A 25,679-nucleotide genomic window follows, 5' to 3' on the forward strand; every position below is an offset into this window, starting at 1 on the left:
GTGAGAGGAGTCAATATTCGTACCTACCAAGTTGGTGAAGGGCGGCCCAGCTGAGATATGTCCATTTATGATATTTGGGTGCGGGATACGACAAAATGGGGAAAAGTACCATAGAAGTGCCATAACTTGTGTATGACGTTCACTTGAGTGCCATAACTTTCAAAACGTTTACTTAAGTGCCATAACTTTCAAAAATCGTTCACTTGAGTGCTACGTCGAAGTAAAATTGTTCACTTGAGTTCTACAGTAACTTTTCCGGCGTGCCACGTCGCCTTTCCGGCATGCTACAGTAATTCTCCGGCGTGCTACAATAACTTTTCCGGTATGCCACGTCAGCTTTTCTACTGCCACATCAGTTTTTCCGGCTGCCACGTCAACATGGCACTCAAATGAACAATTTTTGAAAGTCATGGCACTTAAGTGAACGTTTTGAAAGTTATAACACTCAAGTGAAGGCCGTACAAAAGTTATGGCACTTCTAGTATACTTTCCCCAACAAAATGCATTAGTGTACGACTCTTTCGAAGAGGGAGATTGGTCTCTCGAGACATCACAGATACCTCCTCGTAAGTGATAAGCTCGCAATTGTTCTCAAGGTATCAAAGATCGAAATCCCGTCTTATAACACATTTATAAAGACCCTTTTGAGCATTGTTATGACATCCAACCTCCACACTCTTGCCGTCACAATTAAGAGTACCAAGTTGTGTACTTCGAAAGTTACACGTTCTGCGGGAGATGCAATAGTCGCCTAGCGTGAATTAGCCTGTTGCACGAAAACTTCCAGACATTCCACGATTAAATAGAAGTAAGACTAGAATGATCAAGTAGTGGAACTTATATGGTACTTGGTCGGTTTTAGTATGTACTTTGAATCCAGTAAGAACTATTTTTTGTCCATCCAAACCGGTACCTTTAACTCTATGGACACTCATTGTAACAATTGTATTGTCTAATTGCACCAAAAAATCATAAATGGTGTTCTGAGGCGTTCGTTGCATTCCTAATGTGGTGTAATCAGTCCATCACTCATACATTCGTCACATAAGTATCTTTTTCAGTATTAGTGAAAACATTTATTATTGCCTCCTAAGACTTTTGTGATATATAACGCTTGCTTTGTTCGTCGGTAGATCGTTAAACTCATTCTAAAAAAGTAACTCACGTTACGTTTCATAAAAGTATCACGCTCTTAACATGTTCTTGTATATGATGATTTAATCTGTTCGCCATATCCTCTGTGTGATTATTATGCTTGGAAACAGCTTCTTATAGGAAGTGCACTAAGCTATGGGATCATCTCAATTTAGGGGGGTAAATTGAAATTTTAGTTTATCCTTCTTCAACTGTAAAATACGGAACAATTAGTTTTTTAGGTCGGAAACAGAACAATTAGTTGAGGGGCTCAGATTGACCCACATTACCCAGATACAGTAACTCGACTAAAGTGGTCTCAATTTTTTTTGTGAAAAAATTTACACAAACCGAAACAAAAAGTCTAGAATAACAATATAACAGTATGTTGTAAGCTCCAAATTCTTGAAAGAATGGAACTTTTATAATTTTTAAATATTTTTTTGTATTTTTTTGTGGCTCAAAATAGATTGTTATTCTCACAGTAAATTGAAGACTATCATGTAAGAATTTCTCTTTTCTCAATGCATATCCAAAACTTTCACAATACACAAATGTTGAAATATTCCGTGACTTCCACGCCCAACTTGATTCCTTCATTTTTATTTTTTTTAAAGTTTTCTAAGCGCACTCACGAAAAATTTCCTTTTAGATAACAGTATATTATATGAGCCAGCAAATATATAAATTCACATAACTGGTTAACAAAACCCCCTTCTTTTGAAGGGCAACTACCGTCATTAATGCGATTTTCACCCCTTATTCTCCCTCGTAGCATGGCTGAGCAGCTCTATATAAGGTCCAAAGCCTACGAACGCATTGCCTGTACAGAGATTCAGAGAGAGAGGGAGAGGGGGGAGTGGTGGAGACGAAGCTCGTCATGGCTTCTAAACCAGGACTATTCACCGATTGGCCATGGAAGCCTCTTGGAAGCTTCAAGGTGTCAACTCTCTCTCTTCGGTTGCTCAAGTCTTAAGACTCCTTATTGCACGCTATCTCTAGGATGCTATATTAGATAAGGGCAACAAAATCTTCTTGCAAGGCAACTTTCTTGAAAACGTTTTGAGGCAAATTTCCTAAGATGATTTGTTATTGTCCCTTTCATTGTACACCAAAATAGTCGCGTCTCCCATTTAATTTCCAGCTAAATAGGCTTATCAACTGTCCTAAAGACAGCTCCCTTTTGTCATTCATTTGTGTGCAGTACGCAACGTTGGCTCCTTGGGTGGTACGCAGCGGTTACGTCTTCGTCAACAGCAATGGAAGGGAGAGGGACGTGTCCACGTTCCTGATATTTCCATTTTTGCTATGGAGGATGCTCCATAACCAAATTTGGATAACTCTGTCTCGATACGGCAATGCCAGAGGGAATGGTAGGATCGTCGACAAGGGCATTGAATTCGAGCAAGTCGACCGGGAAAGAGACTAGTCGGTTCCCTTCTTCCCTCCTTATCATCTCCTTTTTCCATCCCTCCAGAACTTTTTTGTTTTGTCTCTACCGGGATTCAAAGGATCATTAAAGGCCCTTCTGTTCTTTGGGAAAAAGCATTGGAAAAGACTTAAACCTTTTATCCATACTAATTTAGTCATAAACCTTTTATCCTAATGTCAATTTAGTCTTCCAGCTAATTTTGGCTAGATATTATTGAGTGAATGCCGACCCACCTACATGACACGGCCCGCTGACGTGGTAAATAAATTTTCAAAATTTTAATTTTCTTTCTTTTCTTTTGGTTTTCTCCCTATTTTGTTTTTTCCTCCTCTTTTCGGTGGCCGGCGAGGGCGTGGCTCCCTTGAGCAAGGGTGGCCGTCGCCACCACAAGCGAGTGTCGACCTCACCGGGCCTCACCCTAGCTTGGGCTAGACCTGCGTCTTATGTTGGCCTCACTCGGGCTAGGGTGAGGCCGTTGCTAGCCAATGGAAAGAGGAGAAAAAAAGAAGAGAAAAACAAAAGAAAGGAAAAATAATTACTTAAAAACGTCAAAGTCATCGTGGGCCATGTCATGTAGGTCAACTAGCATCCATATCAGTAATATCAAGCTAAAAGTAGTCAAAAAGACTGAATTGGCACTAGATCATAAGGTTTAAAACTAAATTGACACAATTAAAAAGTTTAGGACTAAATTGACATCAATGTAATAGGTTTAGCGCTTTTTTTACGCTTTTCCAATTTTTGGGTCTAACCTCTTTTTTGAGTTTCTTCAACCACAAAAGGGGACCATATCAAGAGTTAATTAAGTTGATAATATCAACAAGAAGAGAGAAATGAAGAGCTATGTAGCACCGACACTCCTCCTAAGTGAGAGTGTCGTGTCCGACACCGACACCCGTCCGACACCTCCCGACACCCGTGTCGGTCGCGTTGACCGCGTATCAGCATTTCGACACTTGGTCAATGGGGCCGACACTCTACCGACACCCGAGTCCGGCGTGTCGGACATGTGAAGTTTATTAAAAAAGAGAAAAAACTTAATAACGACAGTTTGGACTTTGGAACCCTAGATATTGTAGAACTGTGACCCCCGTCGTCGCTTTTCCCTTTCCTTCTCTCTGAGTTGTGGGACTGACCCATCTTCTAAAAATTTAGCCTTAACTACCTGGCAATGCTAACTTTCGGATCTTTTATAAAAGATAAAACCTTCTAATCTCGTTTGGTATGCTTTTATTGTGCCATGCTTTTAAGTTTTCCAGAATATGATATCTTTCTATTTTTTACAATTCTTGAGTTTGTCGAATTGTTGACGTAAGTGAAAGCTCGCCATCTACGATTAAAATCAGTGCATATAATACCTATGTTGGCTTTATTTATTTTTTTATATTTTAAAAAAATATTTAATATAACGTGTCCCCGATGTGTCGGATTTTTCTATTTTTGAGAAATGACGTATCGACATGTCGTGTCGTGACGCGTGTCGGTGTCGGTATCGGTGCTACTTAGATGAAGAGTCAAATTTCGCGCTTCACACGTCTCATCACAACTAGTTTTGCTGACACTTATTCATTAAGAGTTTGTGGCTTTTATTTTTGACCTTTTATTTTTCTATTTCTTGTGGCGTAGGCATTTAATATTTTTAGTTATTTTATTTTTTAGCACCGAAAACATTCACAAATTTTTTATATCAACTCATAGATTCACATAGAGTATTTACGTAATTTTTCTAGATTAAATAATACTCTAAATCTTGGCAATAAAATATCTGAAATTTTTGGCTTTCATAAATTGGTAAATTGAAGATTGTAGGGGATGTTGAATATAATTATGTAATTAACCACTCGTCTATAGGATAAGTTACAATATTTCGCATCAAATGACACATAAATTTAGCAGCCAGTCAAAATGTAAGGCGCATTAGCATCTCGTAATCATATCATCCATAAGCTAGCATGATCCTATAATTAAGGAACGGGGTCGGCCGTACACATAACAAATTGTTACAGCCTATCCATGTGTTTTTCTTCAATTTAGCCTTGTTATTTCCTAGAATGAAGTTGATAAAGTAATTGCTAAACATTTCCTTTCTTGTTTAATTTGTTCAATTGTTGTGCAGGGACGACCAAATACTGTTCAATGGATTAATCTTCTATGCCGGAGCGGCGACAGTCGCCGGAGCTTCTTGCTTGCCGGTGTGGAGGTCAGACGGTGTAATAACCACAGCTCTGCTTCATATGGGGCCGGTGGAGTTCCTCTACTACTGGCTTCACAAGGCGCTTCACCATCACTATCTCTACTCCCGCTATCACTCTCACCATCACTCCTCCATCGTCACTGAGACAAATACCTGTAAGAACTCATCTTCTCCATCTCTGCATGTGGGACTCTTCTTGTTTAAGTCCGGTGATTCCGAGAGAGAGAGAGAGAGCCAGTTGATGACGGGCGGTTTCCAGAACAAACACCCACATCACATCGTCGTAGAGCTGCTTTCGAAATAGAGCCTGAATAGTGGAACCCATTGCCTGGGCTAGGGGCCCTCACCGGCGCTCCCCCTTGGCTCAACAAGGCCAACCTTGCCCAAGCCAGGCTGACCTCACCTAGGATAATGAAAAAGAAAATTTGAACGATTAATTATTTTAAGCAATATGAGTCATTATCGTTTGAAAAATGTCTTCCAAATAACTCATTTTTAATCAAACAAAAGGAGCCTTAGTGTTAATCATACTTGTTGGGTGTTTATGATGCTCACGTGATGCGTGTGCATAGTGTCTCTTTTCTTGTGAGCATCGTAAACACCCAACAAGTCAAATGACACCAAACCTTTCCAAATCTTTGCTTTTATTCTTATGTCTAGGAAACTATGACACCAAATCGCTCGCACACCAATCATGAAAGGAATGTCATCCCTATAGTACTCTTTATTCTTGTCCAAGTGGGGTGTGAGGTTCTCTGTCACAATGGGAATGTGTCCTCGTCCATAATCCTCAGATTTAACACACTAGTCAACCACACCTCACTCAAACCTCTCCTCCAAATCTCACTTACTCCCTCTTCTATCTCTTTCTTCTCCTCGGCTGCCCACTAGCTGACCCGGCTCCCCGCTGCCTCTTCTCGCTCTTTCTTCTCCTCAACTGCCAACCGACTGACTCTTCTGTCCACCGCCCGTGGCCACCACCATAATCGAACCGAGTGTGCATTATCTTCCTCTTGTTAAAGTTCAATTGTACAGACCGACCACTTAGTCGCTGAAATCTCGGGTTGGTTGCAGCTGTGATTCATTCATTTGCCGAGTACGTGGCGTACTTCGCGCTGTTCGCGATGCCTCTGCTCACGACGGTGTGGATGGGGACGGCATTGATTGTGTCATTTGTCGGCTGCGTGACGTACATCGACCTAATGAACAACATGGGGCACTGCAATTTCGAGCTCATTCCTAAGTGGATCTTCTCATATTTCCCCCCTCTCAAGTACCTCATGTGCACCCCCTCGTAACTCTCTCTCTCTCTCTCTCTCTCTCAACAAAAGTATGCGATTATCGGTGAATATGTTAAGATTGGTTAACAAAATTAGTATACAAACAAATGTGATGGGCATTATTATTGAGTGTTTAGTACAACCCCACTTACTGTCGGCCATGTCATTTGGTATATGATTTGTGAAAGAGTCTTAAATTAAATATGATGCGTTTGGCGCATCATTTGAAAAAGTCTTTGAACCTCTAAAGGCCTTTCAAAGGCCTTCGAGCCAAAACTAGCGTTCCAAAGATCCCATACCCCAATGCAAGAAAGTTTCAAAGGCCTTTGAGCCCAAACTAGCATTCAAATGCCTTTGAGCCGAAACTAGCATTCCAACTTAACACTCGTTTGAACTATCTAAACTTCAATTTTGATGCTTGAGCGACATTACCCTGGGCGATCCCCTCATGGGGTCGTGCAGGGGCCACGCCGAGGTCGCACGGCCTCCAGCTGCCCAATGCATAAATGGGGTTTTGGCTGTGGGACAATGGTAGTAGTTGTGATGATAGTTAGGTCAGCGATTTATGTTTGTGTCAGGGGGAACAGAAAGCCATGGTTGCTCTGAAGGCACCTCGATCTTCTTGGGTTGCATGGTGCTTGGACGAGTTCCTGTCTCTTTCGGAGACGCTGGAGTGGGGGGATTGCAAAAAGAGAAGAAAAGGTGGTTGAGGAATTCAACGGGAGAAAGTGTCAAAAAAGTCCTAAACTTATTGTATTAGTGATTTGTAACCTTTTTTGGTGATTGTCCTAATTTTGTATTGGTGATTGTCTAAACTTTTTATTAGTGCTAATTTGTCCTAAATATTCCATTGGCCTAAATCTTTATATTTTCCATTGAGTATCGAATTTTGATCGAAAATTGGGTTCACTTGCTAGCGTAACTTGGATATTTTTTAATATTTTTAATATTTTAAATAATATTTTAAGCTTTTTTGTTTTTTAAAATTATTTAAAATATAAAAAAATTTTAAAAAATCCGTTAGGCCACGTGGATTTTTTTGTCTGATTTCATCAAATATTGGTATAAATCAATTTTAGACTAAATTGACTATTGTAAGGTTTGGTATTACTAATAAAGGTTTGGTTAATTGGCTAAATAAGGTTTAGGATGATGAACCAAAAGGTTCTAAATTGGTTTTTTTTCACTTTCCATCATTGTCTTGTTCTGAGGGCGGGTTGTTCTAACAGTCCTCCACATTTTGGACCCGGCTCAAGATTCACATTTTCGAGATGATATTTTCATGATCTTTATTCTTGTCGACATGTTTATCTTGCATCTCCTCTCAAACCTTTTTGCTCGCTCTATGTCTTAAGAAATATTGAAAAAATATTAAACTTATGCATCGGTATGATTCGGTCCTAAATATTTAATTTGACAAATTTTTAACGTTTTCTTTTTAATTGAGTCCAATTTAGATTGGAAATTGGAAAAAAGTGATGGACCATCCTGGCTTTTTTAATAACATTTTAAATTTGGGGGATTAACTATAGTCGCCCATTATTTATATTATACGTTTGAGAAGGAGAACTCTCTTTCTTTATATCAACGGGTCATAATTTCTTCCACCCTATATTGGACAAAGGCCTTGAAAGATACGAAATCCAAACCATATGAACCGATCGGTGGACTGATCAGCCGTGGGCTTTTGATAGCCATCCGGACTGGTCCTTGGTTCGGTTTTAAATAGTCACTATGTCTGAAGGATAGAGTCGTGTGCAAGGATTGGGGTTCAACTTGTTGGTGAGGGGAAATTCGAGAACATTAAAGTCTGAAACTCGACGACTTGTCACCAATCGCATTTATTGTATAATTCGACCTTGTTGAGAAATTTATGGACATACTTTTTTTTTTCCACATGGGGATTAGCTCTGCCTGTACGTCAAAAGTTTTCACACAATATACTTGAAAAGAACCATACGATTAATCTTTTGGCTAATTGATGACATTATTTAGTCACGTGATTCCAATGTTGCAGGTTTCATTCATTACATCACACGCAATTCCGGACTAATTACTCCCTGTTCATGCCATTTTACGACTACATCTACGGAACGATGGACAAGTCCACCAATGAACTCTATGAGATTTCGCTCAAACGAGAGGCGGAAGTGCCCGATGTCGTGCATCTGAACCATCTCACGACTCCCAAGTCGATCTATCATCTTCGGGTGGGATTCGCCTCTCTCGCGTCCCGGCCTGACCGATCGTCAAAGTGGTATCTCTGGTTGATTTGGCCTGTGACACTATGGTCCATGATGGTTACTAGGATTTATGGGCGCACATTTGTGGTTGAGCCCGATGTCGGAAGTGCTCGATGTCGTGCATCTAAACCATCTCACGACTCCCAAGTCAATCTATCATCTTCGGGTGGGATTCGCCTCTCTCGCGTCCCGGCTTGACCGATCGTCAAGGTGGTATCTCTGGTTGATTTGGCCTGTGACACTATGGTCCATGATGGTTACTAGGATTTATGGGCGCACATTTGTGGTTGAGCGGCATCGCTTCAATAAACTCAAAGTACAAACTTGGGTCATTCCAAAATACAGCATTCAAGTGAGATTTTTTTTTTTTATTTATCCGCCCAATTGGTTTTTTATTTCACGTTATGGAAGTTTTTGTGCTCTTATTTTGGTCATTTTCTCATTTGTATTAATCATTTATTTGATCTTCTTTCTAGTACTTCATGCAATGGCAAAGGGAGTCGATCCATGGTCTGATTGAGAAAGCCATCTTGGAGGCAGAGGCAAAGGGGACCAAGGTTTTGTGCTTGGGTCTCTTGAACCAGGCAAGCATCTTATGACATTATAATTTCCAACCCATTCATATTATAATATGAATCATGATAGGTTCGTGATGGACACTTTTTGCAAGACAAAGTTTACGGCCATAAAAGTTCCATAGGGTTCAACATCTCAATTATTTAATGTGCTAGACTATACTATAATGCATACATAACCATTCTCTAACACTTAAAAGAGGGAATGGGAGCATAACTTATAGTCTGATGTAATGTCAGGCAACGAGTAGTTTCAAGGGGTGGACGTTATATTAACTGATGATGACCTCACGAATTTTAGCTAGAAGCCAAAAACAAAAAAAAAAAAAAAAAAAACAGAAGAGGAACCAACCCCAAATACTGAAAGAAGGGACAACTACATGTTGGGGTGTAGGTCGTACTCTCCAATCCTAACACTATAGGCAAGTCCCAAAACTTACCACGGTAATACACTTAAATCCTTAAAAATTCATTTCATACATTTAAATCCTTAAACTTGTCAGAGCCGTCTATTTCAATCCTCTAGTTGGCTCCATTAAGTTTCTTTGTACATAAAACTATATGGCAACATTTATTAATGGCCCACACTAGATTAAAAAAATTACAAAAATCAGGTTGCATTTCCCTCCACCTAAAATTGATGGAACTAAATGAAAGGACTCAAATGCAACGAAATTGTGACTTTTAGGACTTAAATACACGAAATGAAAGTTTCAGTATTCGAGCATACTATCGTCATATCCTCTCTTTTCCAATCGAATTAGTTTATATTCATTATAGGATAAGAAGATGGATAATAATAGCCGTGTACTCTAAACTTGGTATTTGCAGGGAGAGGAGCTGAACGTACATGGCGGGTTATACGTGGAGAAGCATCCTGAGCTCAAAGTGAGTTGTGGATGGGAGTGGATTAGCAGTGGCTGTGGTGATCAATAGCATTCCCAAAGGAACTGTTCAAGTCCTCCTCAGAGGGAGGCCAACCAAGGTGGCCTATGCCATTGCTTTTGCTTTATGCCAAAGTGGAATCCAGGTGACTTAAATAATTTGGATGGTAATTCTAAAACTTTTAGCTGTTAGATGATGATGTGATTTATTATTTAAATATTTTGATATGTTCTTCTTAAAAGGGACTTCCTAGGTAGAAAAAAAGGAAGATAATTCATATCCTCAACTAGCTAAGAAGATGATGCCCGATTCTCGTTAGTAAAGTAGATTTTTCTTTTATATTTTAATAGTTAAGAAAATTCCACTCGTTTCTCAGCATCAAATTATAGCTTTCGGATCAGCAAATAAATTCTATATTCAATAGCAAATTATATATAGCATGGACATTAGTTACGATGCACATGCAAAAAAAGTTATTAATTGTCGATCGAAACGTGTGAACTTTCATCTCCCTATAAGAACTGTCAATTTTCAAAATAATGGAGATAGCATCAATTTGCTTACCTTATAATTGTTATATTCAAGTCCGATAGGGCTGTTCTTGGCACCATTTTTTAATTGTCTTTCTGATTTGGGTCACTACCTCTAGCTACTCTTCTTAAATGGTGGTACAAAACTGATTTTAGGTGGCTACACTGCATGAGCATGAGTACGAGATGCTGAACAAATCACTCAATCACAAGTGTGACAGCAATCTGCTTCTCTCAAGTGGCCATGCTCCAAAGGTGAATGAATCATGCCCTTCTTCCAAATGGCTTCAATTATAAATGTGCATGGGCTTTTAAGGATTCAACATGTTAGCTTCTTGGTTTTATTTAGATTCTTAAGAGGAATTGGATACCCTAATCGCTATATAATGCCCTAAGAACTTATTATGATGATGGTGATACACGTGAACGATCACTGACGGCTGGTGTATTCTTAGATATGGATAGTTGGAGATGATATGATGGAAGAAGACCACTCAAAAGCACCAAAAGGGACCTTATTCATTCCCTTCTCGCAATTGCCTCCAGAAAAGCTGCGCGGCGACTGTTTCTACCACTACACACCGGCTGTCGCGACCTAGAAAAAATAAACGAGTTAATTTTCGGGCTAATGGATTATCGGGTTAATTAATTAACTAACCTAACTCGGACTCTCCCAAGTCCATACCAAATCGCAACTTAAGGTTCAAATAATTAACATACAACGTGTTTTGAATTTGGAGTCGCCACTAATCATTTTCGGTAGGTTGATTAGAAACCTAAATAAAATAGCGGGAGAAAACTATCTTATTTCCGCGAACCGGAGATTTTGAATTCGGGGATTTGGTTACGTCGGATTTCTCTAACGCCCTTTCGGTACCATTTTCATGAAAAATATTTGATTTGGCAATTTTGATGGATTTTACTTGAAATTCAAAGATGCATTTTTTGTTTTTTCTTCTTTTTATGGGGATGTAAAACATTGAACTTTGTACGATATACACCATGGGTGATTTAGAAAGAAAGAAAACGCACCGATCCACGAGTATTTATAAAAATAAATTAACATGTAATAATGCTAAAATTTGGAACACGTGACATGTCTAAAATAAACAAACAAATGTTCAAACCAAACGATTACATTTTTGTAGATCGAGATGGAAAGGATTACCTTCTATTACACAAAATCTTACTCACATACACGTTATAGTTCCCTTTAAGATCTCGGAGTGGAAGAACGCGGCTGTCTTCGAAAATGGCAAGCAATGGCGTTGTTGGGTGGCGAGAGGCGAAATATGTGTCGGGACTCGTCGAAGATGATGCTCGACTAAAACTCTTTCTTCACTCTCGAATTTTCTCTTCTAATTTTTCTCAAGAACTCTCTTTTTCCTCTCTAAAAATTCCTCTCAAAACTCTCTCCAAACTCTCTCAATTCTCTTCCACTCTCCCCTCCTAATTTTCTCTCTAAAACTCCTCTCAAGAGCTCTCTAAATGCTCTATCACAAAAATTCTCCTCCTCAATTCTCAAGAACTCTCCCTCTTTTATAGCCAAATTTCTCCACCCTTCATTCTTCATCTTCATTTCTTCACCTTCCATTTTCATCTTCCCTTCTTCATCTTCATTTCTTCACCTTCCATTTTCATCTTCCCTTCATCACCTTCCCTTCATCATATTCCCTTCTTCATCTTCCCTTCTTCATCTTCTTTTGGTATTTGCAATACAGCCCGAAGTTCCAAGTATTTGCAATGCAGCCCTGAAATTTTAAGTATTTGCAATACAGTCCTGAAGTTTCAAATCTTCTCGGTGTATTTTTCCATCCCGTGCCTGGTCTAGACGCATGCTAAATTAAGTGTTCTTGCCCAATTATATGCCAATGCAATGTACGCTAAAAATAAATATGTGAGATGATTTTTATTTAGAACTAAAATTAGCTCTAATTTTTATGCAAAAAATAGATTAGTCAAAATTTAGGCGTCAACATTGCCCCTCTTTGAGTGGAGGCTCGTAGAGGTTCCGCTCAAAGACAAATTGAATCCTAAATTTTGACGGTGCAAATTATGGATGAACTTTTTGGCGGGAGTTTTAATCCCATTTTTTATGTAATGAAGTGATGCATGATATGCAAGACTGTAAATAACATGTGTCATAATTTCCCTTTTTCATGTTAGAGAGACATGCACATGGATCGCATACAAGAATACTTGTTTTATCAAATTTCTCGTAAGCTAATGGTTCTCTTAATTTCCAAGCTTCTTTTTGCGGATGTAAGGATTTTAAGGTATTTGGCCTATCCGTTATCGAGACTTCTCCCTAATGCAAGACAGCAAGATATGTGTGTCGTTTGAGATCACAAGAGCTACGTCGTTGTGAGTCGAAAGAAGTGAAATCAAGTTCACAAGAGCTGCGTCGTTGTGAGTTGATTAAATGTTGAAATCGCCAGTGCATATGTCTTCACGATTCGACAAAGGGGAACCAAAATCATAAGAGCTACGTCGTTATGATTTGGTTTGGATCAAAATCATGGGTGCTTATGTCTTCATGATTTGATAAAGGAGCCGAAAATCATAAGAGCTATGTCATTATGAGCCGACTAAAGGTCAAAATCACCGGTGCATACGTCTTCGTGATTCGAAACCGAAATCATAAGAGCTACGTCGTTATGATTTGATGAGATGTCAAGATCGCCGGTGCATATGTCTTCACGTCCCGAGATTGAAACCATAAGAGCTACGTCGTTATGATTTGATAAGATGTCAAGATCGCCAGTGCATATGTCTTCGCGTCCTGAGATTGAAACCATAAGAGCTACGTCGTTATGATTTGATAAGATGTCAAGATCGCCGGTGCATATGTCTTCACGTCCTGAGAAAAGAGGCATATTGCCTGAATTGAACAATATTTGATAGGAGCACCATCGAATGGAATCGATAAGTACAAAAGGGGCATATTGCTGAATTGAATCATAACAACTATCATCGAAGAGTTGTTAATTTGAAAAGGGGTTCGGAAAACTTACCTGGGTTCTCCAAACGATTAATCAAGGAACGAAAGCATTGCTCGTATCGTACCTAGTAGGCATTTGCCAGAAAACTTGCTCATTCAATAATCCTTGGATGAATTTCGAGACCTTAGGAGGGAACTCGAACATCGGGAATGTATTACCTATCATAGAATGTCGGAGGTAACACACACAAACATATTCAACAATGAGTATAATGCAATCACTCATACTATGGTTCATGTATAACCATTCTGTCAAGTTTGCATTACCAATTTTGTCCAGGGAGGTTCTCACATTACGAATACCTCGAATGTGAGTGAATGGGGGACTTAGTCCGAAAGGGCTTTCTCTCACTCTCGAGAAAAGCTATTTATCCTGTCTGCGGGATTCAAGAGAAATCACTCAATCTTTCCATCATCGCATTCGATAAGGATCCAAGTAATCTCGCAATTGATACGACCGAGCCGATCTGGAGGTCCTGATTAGGACCGTAATGAGGGCTAGGTCAAAGGTTTACAAAGGGGACTCTAATTGAGTCAAGGTTGTTGAAATGAATTTCTTCATCATCTGCTCCGGATTTACAAGTCAAGAATCCTGCAAAAATGAGAGAGAAATAATCTTGCTCGAACTTCTTGAGTGATGCTTAAAATCATTTAACTCTACGTTAACTCAAGTGCCATAATCGAAGAGACTTTGGAGGGTTATAACGTAGGCTAGGATTGGGGCGAGGAACGAAAAGGCTCGTTTTAGCTCGGAAATTAAATGAGAAGGGGCTTGACGTTGGTGATTATCGTCGACTAGTCACCGATCTTGGTCTTGGAAATGTCTTTGAAAGAATACCATCATTGAATGAGGGATGGTAGTTTTCTACTGAAAATTGCACTTTGCAAACTGATTTCTTGGGGAGTTTTCTTCACAACAAGTATCTGTCAAGGATTTGCAAGAGACACAATGCAAACATGTACATGGAATTTACAATTTAACATGCAAAAATGTACATTCAAAATTCAGAAGTACTTTACAAATGAATGTGCATTGACCTTACTTTTGGTAGGCACTTTGCTTTTCCTATGCTTGAAATTTTCATATGAGATCGGCCTTTTCTTTTCTTACTCCCGACTCTCATTTTTCTTTTTTTTTTCTTTTTTTGAGAAGAGATTTCTTTTCCTTTTTCTTTGAGAGCTCTTCGACATCTCTTTATTTTGCTTTTTTTTTTTTTTTTTTTTTGAGAGCGGGCCCTTCTCCTTTAAGCTGAGTTTGCCTCTCCTTTTTTTTTTACAATCCCATGATTTTGAACCGGGAATTACAACAAACATAAACATTTACAAAGAAAATTATGTAAACATAAAAAATCTAGCATACAAGAAATGAGTCCATTCGGGAATTCTCGTTGACGAGACCATCTCCAATTCTAATCCTTGGGAAAATGCTATCTTCGTCTTTGGAATGAGCAAATGATCACCAACGGGGTTTAAGAAATGAATTTGCGGGCTCAAGTGGGCTATGCAAAGAATGAAGTGTATAGGATAGAGAAATGAATGCTCTTCATCATCCTAAGGCACTTGAATTAAAATTCGAGTATAAATGCAAAGAAACACCCGAAGATTAATGTTAGTCCGAGCAAAAAAATTTCTAACCATTTACCTCGTGTTCTGCTAGAATTAACTGTGCGGACCCCGATGTGGGGTGGTTCTTGACGAGGGTAGAGAAATGAAACCACCGCTCAAAAGGGGTAATCAATGGATCACTGTAGTGTTTGGGATAGAGAACTGAATGCCTCTGTCATTTCGGCTATCGTACCTTTTGCAGAAAACCTTTTACCTTGTGAAATGCGGAACTTAACCACCGTTCAACTCTCCCGAAAAAATGGGACGTGTTTGGGAAAGGATTGCCTTTCATCATTGCCATGCCCCATTCCATACATTCGATGTATCTTATGTAGTTCATGTTCCTTATTCGAGTTGGTAAATTAAACATGAGGAACAATATGCACAAACTATGCAATGTATGAGTGTTTTCGAGCATATAAAATGCAGCAACTTTTATCTTGGTGGACGGAATTCGCAAGCACATAAGAAACTTCTTAGGGCGTGGATTGGGAGTTGCCCTGCTCATGCAAATGAGTTGCAAAACTTCTTTATCCGGTTCGAGACATGAGATTGTCGAAGGCTCCGGGAATTTCTTATTAATTTTTCGGGAGAATGGATACTTCCCTATCGGAAAGGCGGTGAACCCTGTAAAAATCAAAAGGGAAAGCATCAATGTACGTTCTCATGTTCTAAACGAGTTGAAACGATACCGCTTTACCCTTGTACGAATTTCTTGTGAACTTTGAATTGAAAAGATTAACTCATCTGGATCGGATTGTATGTCCGGGATGTTATCTCTCCGGTTTTGTAACCATCGGTTGAGCTTCAATCGGCATTGAAGCTGAAGCAAAAGGTTTTTATTAATCTTTGTACATTGATGCCAAATCCCGGGATCGAACTCGGGACGCCTCGGACCACTTGTCATTCCCCAACCACTAGGCTATGGTGATGTTGGCGTCCATGGTTGGTTCGCTTTTTGCTATATTGTTCTCAAACAGTTGGCAATCCCCGTTGAGAATGAAATAAGATTAAATTAGAGTTTGAAACGACTAAGAGCCAATTGGGACGATACGGAGTTACCCATCTTTGAGCCCGCTTGGTCTTTTACTCGTATTCTCCCAAGTAAGGCTATTCGGAATCTCTCTTTACGGATGTTCGGGCGTCGTCCACAAATTGATTTGCTACAGGCCTAGCTTAGTAAGGAACTTACGCATTTGACAAGAGAGGAGAAAGTTCGTCCTTTAACTCTAGGCAAATTCTAGACAGGTTAGAAAGTAAAAATATCCCACGTAGGGGAACTATACATGGAATTAAAGGAGTATTCATGCGAGATTGGTTCCACCTCTCTTCTGGCCACTTCAACGATCACGATTCTGTCTTGGACTAAACACCAACAATCGTTGTTTGAAGACCCATAATAACTTGCTTCGGATCACTCGGAGGTCCTTCATTTCCAAACAGGCTCATCAAGGTAGCAAGCTCATCATCAAAGTAATTTTCTGATTTTTCGAGCAATTGATACTCGATTGGGCATTGTTACTTGCTAACACCGGTGACATTGTTTGTGAGCGTCGACTCCTTAAGCTTGAGCCTCCGTCGTTGCTCCGGAACTTGTAGGGATGATCAACTGTCTGCTACTAGAACCACCAGCGGAAGGTTGGTATGACCTGTATTCTTGATTGGGAAGTGGCCGGGTACCTTTTGCTCGGTAGGTTTTCCGAATTGATCTTCCGAGTCAACTCTAGTCCGGTCGCCTTGGTCCCAAGCTGCATCGTGCTTCCTGGCTTATCTCTAACCCTTTGAAGGTGATTTGTGACACTTTGCATGGTGAGTCGTCTATATTCATCATTTTGTGTACAGCCCGGTGGTCGTCTTGAATTGATTCTTTGGTCGAACCGCCTCAATGAATATAGAATGAAGCTTGGCGGACCAAATGGGCCTTTTCTTTTGGACAAAATCGTCGTCGTCGGCTTGGTCGTGGTTTTTTGTACGAGTAATTGCTTCCTTACAGCATGCTGCCAAATGTTTTGGAGCACTTGAACGTGACCGGCTTTAGGACGTCTCGAGCACCATGCAATGTGGCCCTCGTGATGAACTGCGATCATTACTTGCTGATACTACGATGACCTGTATGTCTAACTCGGAATCAATGATCTTTAAGAGACCGAAACCGTCCATATCGATTCCTACCACGGTGTGACGACGATGTCAAACTCCTTTTGTCGCCTCGGTACTTGTAAGGCATCCGTTGCTTTCGCATAAGCAAAATCCTGTACATGCAACTTCTTAGCATAGCACGAGGATTGGAGAGGAAACGGGGTTGCCATCAATGACCATGACTTTGAGATCTTCGGGATAGGAAGGTTCCCATACTTCCCTGGAATGAACGTGTTTTTCTTTTAAAACCTTCCATATGTAGATCGAAAATGGTTTGTTTCGACAGACTGAGCTTTAGATGTTCTCGGACTTGCAAAACAATCTGCGAAAATCACAAAAGTGACGGTGGTCTTTCGTGACGAGTTCGGTGGTCATTTATAAACTTTTTCTGATTTGTTAGTCTCGCATATAGGTTCTCGCTTTTTCTACGAAGAGGACAACTTTTTCTCTCCTTTCCGGTCTTAGTGCCTTGGATCCATTTCGTAATAACTCTTGCCTCTCACTCAATCTGTCATCTTTTTCCTTTTCGATATGTAGGAGCCCTCAAATCTTTTCGCTTTCTCTATGAACGAGGCGGTTATTTCCCTCCTCGGATCTTTTGGTTCCCCTACGAACAGGCGATTATTTCCCTCCTCAAATCTTTTCACTTCCTCCCGAGGCAATTATTTCCTCGAATCTATTTGCTTTCTCTAATAACGAGGCACTATTTTTTTTCTCAAATCTTTTTGCATCTACCTATGTGAAGACTTTTAATGCTTTTCCTTTCGGCGTTCAGTCAAATCTGACAAAGAATTCATGCATTTAAGCATGATGATATTTGCGGATAGTCTTGTTCTTTGTCCCTTGATTAACTCTAGGCGTAAAAGGAAGAATGTCTCACATGGGGACTTTGTAACAAACAGTACATTCATTCACGCATGTCTCTACTTCTCTTGAGAATTCATAAGGGCTAGCTAGTAATGCTCAAAAGAGTGATATTTTGAAAGCCCATAATAAAAACTCAAGCTTCATGTAGGCTCTGATTCGGAGTTTCATCGGTGTTGAATTGGCCGACTGTGACATCGTGGAAACTCCAATTGTAGTGATGCATGTCACTTCCCCGAAGGGCATCGGTTCTGCCTCCGCAAGGCCGACTTTCTGGGATGTATCCCCAACGAAATCCGATTGTGCGAGAACTTGCTCGGGGGATGAATCGATAAATGAGCATTTTCAATGCTCGGATGTGGCTCATCAAGGAACATGCCACCAAAGGTGATGGGGTTCTTAGACATGGCAAATAGCGATGTTAAGAGCATCCCTATACCTCTTGATCTCTGAAGCTCTTCATTTTCTTCCTTTAGAGACGCAAGTTCATGACTTTCACTTTGAACCTTCACTCGGGCCCGCTTGTTTTGAAACCAAAACCTGACCTTCAAGGGCTCCATTCCTAGCTTCGGCTCAACTCATTTTTTCGTTTCCGTTCACGTAAGGGCACTCCTTGAAGGCAGCTTCGAGCTCTTTGATTTGATGTTTTCTTTTCGGGGTTGACTACGGCTGCTGCTGTTGCTATTGTTGTTTTGTTATCGAGATCTTGAACTTCACCGCCAAGGGAGTTGGGTTTTACGGCCTGCTTATTTGGATCGGCCTCGAAATTCAGCAGTTCATTCTCGGGGATGTCTAGGTTGGTTGCCTCCAAGTAAGTCTTTGGTAGCCTCCAAACATGTTGGATTGAAATACCTCTTCGCCTTTTGTTCACTCTACTCTCAGTTGTATGCTTACTCTCTCCAAATTCTTTTGAGTAAACATGTATGTTCCGAGCCTCCTTTTAACGTGGATGAAAACCACCAAGCCAGTGCTTCTCCCAAGATTTCGTGTTTCCCGCTTTGTCTTCTTCATTTCCTCGACATGGTGGGACCCTCAAATCTTTTCTCAGTATTCTGTCCCTCTTTTAATATGGCAAGACCTTTAAGTCATTTCGCAACTTTTTCGAATTCGTGAGCCACGAGATGGTAGATCCGCGATTCACGGACGAAACGTCGTAGTTTTACCCGGATAATTAACTCGGCCCCCACAATAATTATTGCTATGACTTTTTTCTGCCCTTTAAATTAGGGTTTAACGCCGAAACGATTATCGCTTCCATATCTTCATCTCCAATCTTCTAAGCACTCTTTCGCATCCACTCTTTTTCAGCAACTTCAGCAACAATGGCCTCCCTCCCCGCACGCGTCTTCTCGGCTGAGGTTTTAGCCCAATGGGAGAAACTTTATAATCTCCTAGGCCAGGGCTACTCTTATATAGCCAACCATCCGGAGGTCGAAACCGAAATCCGTCTTATGTTTACGGATATGGACACCGTTTCTATTCAAGGTACCAAGTTAGAAGAGGAATATAGGATCTTCCCTACCCTCTTCACTAACTTCCCGGAGGCTTACAATCATGCTCATCAAGATGTTACTTTGGCCCATCTTGTGAGGGCACGCTATCGGGATCGGTCGGACAACTTGATGTTGGCCGGTCTTGTAGCCGACAATCATAAGAAGGCCCTTGACTATGGTAATGATCAAGTCTCACTGCTGATTCGCGAGAGGGGGAACTTGGTGGAACGTTTGGCCATGTCCCAGACCATCTTTGAGCATGATCCGCTCAATATTGTTTTGAAATTCCAATGCACATGGCTGGAAGAAAGGATGGACGATCTGACCCTGGATATAGCTCGCGGGAGAATGCTGATCCATGACCTGGAATTTGTTGTCGAGTATCACGAGGACAAGATAGCCAAGCTTAAAGAGAAATGTGAGCTCCTCCTCTTTAAGCTGGCGGATCTCGATTCTCGGAGCGATCGGTGTAGGCGGAGTATCAGCTGTATGGAGAGTCGGTTGAACTCCTTTGTGATGCTCATTAGGGCTCAGGTTGGCTTTACGTTCCCACCCCGATAATCTGTTTGTAAGGCTTTCTGATGGATGAAATGAATGCAAGTGTTTACCGATTTCATCTTGGTCGTCATATTTTTTTGCAAGATAACCCCTTTTACTCTGTGAATATGTAAATCTCATGCTACTGATGGCTGATTCAATTGGGCCGGAGAGACCCCCCATTCGAAACGATCTCTCAGCAAAAATTGGTAGCGATGAAACAAACGAATGCCCAAATGTGAACAACTTGTGAATCCGTATTAATATTATAACTCGATTATGAAAACATCGGAGTAAATCAAGTATAATATTTCTTTACGTAGTCAGAATTTACTGGGTTGGTAAAGACACGACCATCCATCTCGGCTAGAATCAAAGCACCACCAGGGAGCACCTTCTTTACTATATATGGACCACCATAGTTTGGAGCAAACTTCCCTTCTGGGAGCGGGACTATTGGCGGCAATTTTCGCAAGACCAGGTCATTGATCCGAAAATATCGAGGCCGAACTTTTTTGTTGAATGAATTAGCAACCTTCGCTGATAACACGGCCATGACATATAACCTTAAGTCTCTTTTCATCGATCGGATTCAATTGGCTCGCCCTCTTGGATCCATTCACTTAAGTATAGCTTGAGATAGTATACGTAAGGAAGGAATTTCCACTTCAACTGGTAGAGCAGCCTCCATTCCATATACAAGAGAATACGGGGTTGCCCCGTAGATGTCCGGATCGAGGTCCGATACGCCATAAGTGCAAATGGCAACCTCTCATGCCAATCGCGATAATTTTCAGCCGTCTTTGCTAAGATTTTCTTAATGTTCTTATTGGCGGCTTCTCTTGCTCCATTCATCCGAGGACGATATGGGGAAGAGTTCAAATGCTTGATCTTGAATTCCTTGAACAATTCGTCCATTAGCTTGTTGTTCAAGTTTGAGCCATTGTCGGTGATTATGGCTTCGGTGAACCATATCGAGCGATGATATCTCGACGGATAAATTTCACGATATTTCGTCTTGTGACCGCTAAATAAGATGCGGCTTCGATCCATTTAGAGAAATAGTCAATTGCTACCAAGATGAATCGATGCTCATTGGATGCTTTAGGATTGATAGGGCCGATAACATCAATGCCCCACATAAAAAACGGTCATTGTTCGGATAACCGATGCAACTCGTTCGGAGGGACATTAATCTTGTCACCATGAATCTGACATTTGTGACAACTCCGGACATGCTGAACCGGGTTGGAAGTCCCATCATACTTCTCGAAGTCGGGTATCTTGAACTTCTCTGGCATTGTGACCTTTGAAAATATAGATAGGTCAATCTGGGGTATGTTGTGAATCCCCTCAACCTCTCGGATCCTCTGTTCCATTTGAGCCAACAGCTTGGCCGCATCACTATTCAATCCGGGGGTCACGGGGTTGGCTTGAGGGATTGGGACTACGGGTGGCGTGCTCGAGTTCATGCTGTGATGATCACATCTTCTAGCGGCATTATCGATAGGGAGCGCTTCCGGGGCTTTACCGGAGTTATCCGGGGAGGAATTCGAGCAGGAATGATTAGCGGCAGGCTGGAGGTGGATGATTGCGATTTGGTGGTGAAGGCGGCCATCATTTCCTCCATCTTTAGGGACATCATCCCTTCAAAGGCTCGGTCAATGAGTTAAGTTTCTCGTCCGGGCAAAGCGATAGTGGCGTTAATGTCGGCCATCCTCTTTGCGACTAATCGAGTAATATGTGGAGGATCCGTGATAAATTACCTGTACACGGTAACAAACCCAAAATTAGTACGGGGAGCAAGAACAGCGAGCCGGCCCATGGCATCCCTCTAGACTCAAACGAACAAAGTGATTATAACCAAAGGATTGAAACATGTAATTTTCAGTTTGTCCGCTTTTACGAAAAAATTCGTATTAATTTGCACGTTGATCAAAACATGTCCAAATTTTACGAGCTTGTAGTTGAGAAGATGATGAACAACTTTTATGTTGGCCAATCGGACTAGAAATGCACGGATCAAAGCAGTTTAATTTGTTTTTCCAAAAAATCGCATTCAGAAAACTGTTATAACCGCAGGTAGTTGAAAAAACAAAAGGCCATCTTAAATTATGAATTTAATTCTGAAATTTTGTAGGATATTAGTTGAAACATAGGTCTACAACTTTCATGTTTGGCACTTACTCAAAGCTCGATCGTAGAATTTAGTAAAAATCGCACAACAGGAATAAGCCAAATCAGAATTGAGGACAACTGATGAAATTGTAAAAGCTGCAGAAGCAAAGTACGAAATTGGAAATAAGACAATGAAACTTCTAAACAATCAACCTAAACCATGGACCGGCCCAAAATAAAAATGAGATAACAGGGTACAAGAGACAAGAAATTACCTCTCATACGAAGAAAATGTCAATCACAAAGACATGCGCATGAATCGTGAGTTTAAATCTTATTCTATCTATCCAAAAGGCTTTTGCAAAGTGAAATGATGAACGAAACGACATGTTGCAGCCTCGCGCACAGTCATCATGACTAGTCGCAACCTCGCGTGCAATAGTCATGACTAGTCGGGTCCAATCACTTCGGCTTGGTTCGGTCGACAAGGGCAATTATCATGCATCGTAGCCTCACGTGCATGAGAACAAACCCTTGAGCCATTTTTTGAAAAAAATTTCGGGATCTAGATGGGATAACCTTTAGCGAAACCTTACCGCCAAGGTTAAAGAACCATCTAAATACCATCTTAAAACTATTAGTGTGACCCAGGTCCGGTCACGGGTTGTGTGCGGTGTAGTGCAAATACTATAAATCATGCACAACAATTAAAGGCAAACACCGCTTCAATGATTCAAAAGTTAAATCACAATTCCAATTCACCAAGCCCGCAAAACAAATGGTTAGCCGATCACTCCTCCCCTTATAACTCCCAATCGCAAAACATTTAACACCTAAGAATGAGAATTCAACCAAAGTTTACCAAATCAAGTGATTTCTTTTCATGAAATTATTGCCTAAGTCCTCTTTGAGTCCCCGATGGAGTCGCCGTTGTCGCGACCTAGAAAAATAAACGAGTTAATTTTCGGGCTAATGGATTATCGGGTTAATTAATTAACTAACCTAACTCGGACTCTCTCAAGTCCATACCAAATCGCAACTTAAGGTTCAAATAATTAACATACAACGTGTTTTGAATTTGGAGTCGCCACTAATCATTTTCGGTAGGTTGATTAGAAACCTAAATAAAATAGCGGGAGAAAACTATCTTATTTCCGCGAACCGGAGATTTTGAATTCGGGGATTTGGTTACGTCGATTTCTCTAACGCCCTTTCGTACCATTTTCATGAAAAATATTTGATTTGGCAATTTTGATGGATTTTACTTGAAATTCAAAGATGCATTTTTTTGTTTTTTTCTTTTTTATGGGGATGTAAAACATTGAACTTTGTACGATATACACCATGGGTGATTTAGAAAGAAAGAAAACGCAGCATCACGAGTATTTATAAAAATAAATTAACATGTAATAATGCTAAAATTTGGAACACGTGACATGTCTAAAATAAACAAACAAATGTTCAAACCAAACGATTACATTTTTGTAGATCGAGATGGAAAGGATTACCTTCTATTACACAAAATCTTACTCACATACACGTTATAGTTCCCTTTAAGATCTCGGAGTTGGAAGAAGGGTTGTCTTTGAAAATGGCAAGCAATGGCGTTGTTTGGTGGCGAGAGGCGAAATATGTGTCGGGACTCGTCGAAGATGATGCTCGACTAAAACTCTTTTCTTCACTCTCGAATTTTTTCTTCTAATTTTTTCAAGAACTCTCTTTTTTCCTCTCTAAAAATTCCTCTCAAAACTCTCTCCAAACTCTCTCAATTCTCTTCCACTCTCCCCCTCCTAATTTTTCTCTAAAACTCCTCTCAAGAGCTCTCTAAATGCTCTATCACAAAATTCTCCTCCTCAATTCTCAAGAACTCTCCCTCTTTTATAGCCAAATTTCTCCACCCTTCATTCTTCATCTTCATTTCTTCACCTTCCATTTTCATCTTCCTTCTTCATCTTCATTTCTTCACCTTCCATTTTCATCTTCCTTCATCACCTTCCTTCATCATCTTCCCTTCTTCATCTTCCCTTCTTCATCTTCTTTTGGTATTTGCAATACAGTCCCTGAAGTTCCAAGTATTTGCAATGCAGTCCCTGAAATTTTAAGTATTTGCAATACAGTCCCTGAAGTTTCAAATCTTCTCGGTGTATTTTTCCATCCCGTGCCTGGTCTAGACGCATGCTAAATTAAGTGTTCTGCTTGCCCAATTATATGCCAATGCAATGTACGCTAAAAATAAATATGTGAGATGATTTTTATTTAGAACTAAAATTAGCTCTAATTTTTATGCAAAAAATAGATTAGTCAAAATTTAGGCGTCAACACCGGCCATGATCGCTCCTCCGTCCCTTGAGAATGTGCATTCTTGTGAGGTATGATATGGCCTCTGATTCCGATTTCCGTTAGTCTTTATTTATGCTGTTGAAGGGAGTGTTCTTTTGTAATTTTTGCAGGGAAGAGAACTTGTGCTTTTGTATTGCAAATGCAAAACCTACCTTACAACATTCATACTAAACGCATGTATCATTGTTACATTGGCCGAAACACATTCCTTACATCACCATCTAGCCGTTTCGATTCGCAAATTTCTTGTGTGGATAAATCTATATAGTGATGCAGCAACCTTAGTACAAATCTTCTTCTTACTCTGGTTGGGATACTGCAGAACTGGTTGCCCCGAAGAGTGATGAGTGCATGGCGCGTCGCCAGGATTCTACATGCAACAGAAGGGTGGGAGGAGCACGAGTGTGGCCACACCATCACCGACGTCGACAAAGCATGGCAAGCTAGTCTTCGGCATGGCTTTCAACCTCTTGGCTTCCCAGCTCATGTTTCATAGAAACTGAGTTAGATTTATCTCGATTTACATTGAAACTGTGATACCATGCAAACGACAGTACAATACCCTATGGGATGAATTATTGTAAAATTATGCCTCACACTCTATTTAGGAGGTTTTCTTTTTGTATAGGATCTGTTTAACATGATCCATTTGCTATATTCATCGCCATAAGGCTTGTGCAGAGTTACATGATTCATGCTCTTAGCAAGTCACAGTAATGCGTTGTGTAACAATGAAATTCTTTAAGAGTTTAGTAAAATTGTTGTTACTAGATATAGCTTTCGTAAAATCATTTTTTTGGCAAATTTGAATGAAAGTTACTAATTTCTTAAGAAATGTACTCAAAGTAAATTTCCAACTTCTTACTTTCTTGATCTATCATTCTGATAGAAATCCTAGTAAGTTGTAGGTTAGTATATGTGCGGTATATCCGATTATATTATTTAGAGTAACAGGTTTAAAGCTAAGCTACTTGTAACTTTAATGGAGTTTTGAGATACTTGCACTAAATAAAGGTTTAACTCGAAAGAAATCTTTATGTAGGTATATTAGTCTCATGAAAATGTTGGCTATACTTTTTGAGGAATTTTATTTTTGTGATTTTTTTTTACAAATAAAGTGGGGGATTGTTGAAGTTTGTTTGCAAAACAAGCAAAAATCTATCTTTTCCAATCCCATATAGTATAGAAAGAAGAGTGCAAGTCTCTTTAGTAGTTAGAAGGCTACTATGGTCTTTCAAAATAAAGAAATAGGCAAGTGGGCTAGACTCCATCATACCCGCGTGCGTTTCAAATAGTGTGATTGTTAAGG

At 40.2% G+C, this 25,679-nt stretch overlaps 1 pseudogene; it reads left to right on the forward strand.

Moving 5' to 3' along the window:
• The first annotated feature begins 1,904 nt into the window (after window positions 1–1,904).
• Window positions 1,905–25,105, forward strand: LOC115732455 (annotated as a pseudogene).
• The last annotated feature ends 574 nt before the right edge of the window (window positions 25,106–25,679 follow it).

This window comes from Rhodamnia argentea, chromosome 9 (assembly GCF_020921035.1).
Source record: "Rhodamnia argentea isolate NSW1041297 chromosome 9, ASM2092103v1, whole genome shotgun sequence".
NCBI classification, from domain to species: Eukaryota; Viridiplantae; Streptophyta; class Magnoliopsida; order Myrtales; family Myrtaceae; genus Rhodamnia; species Rhodamnia argentea.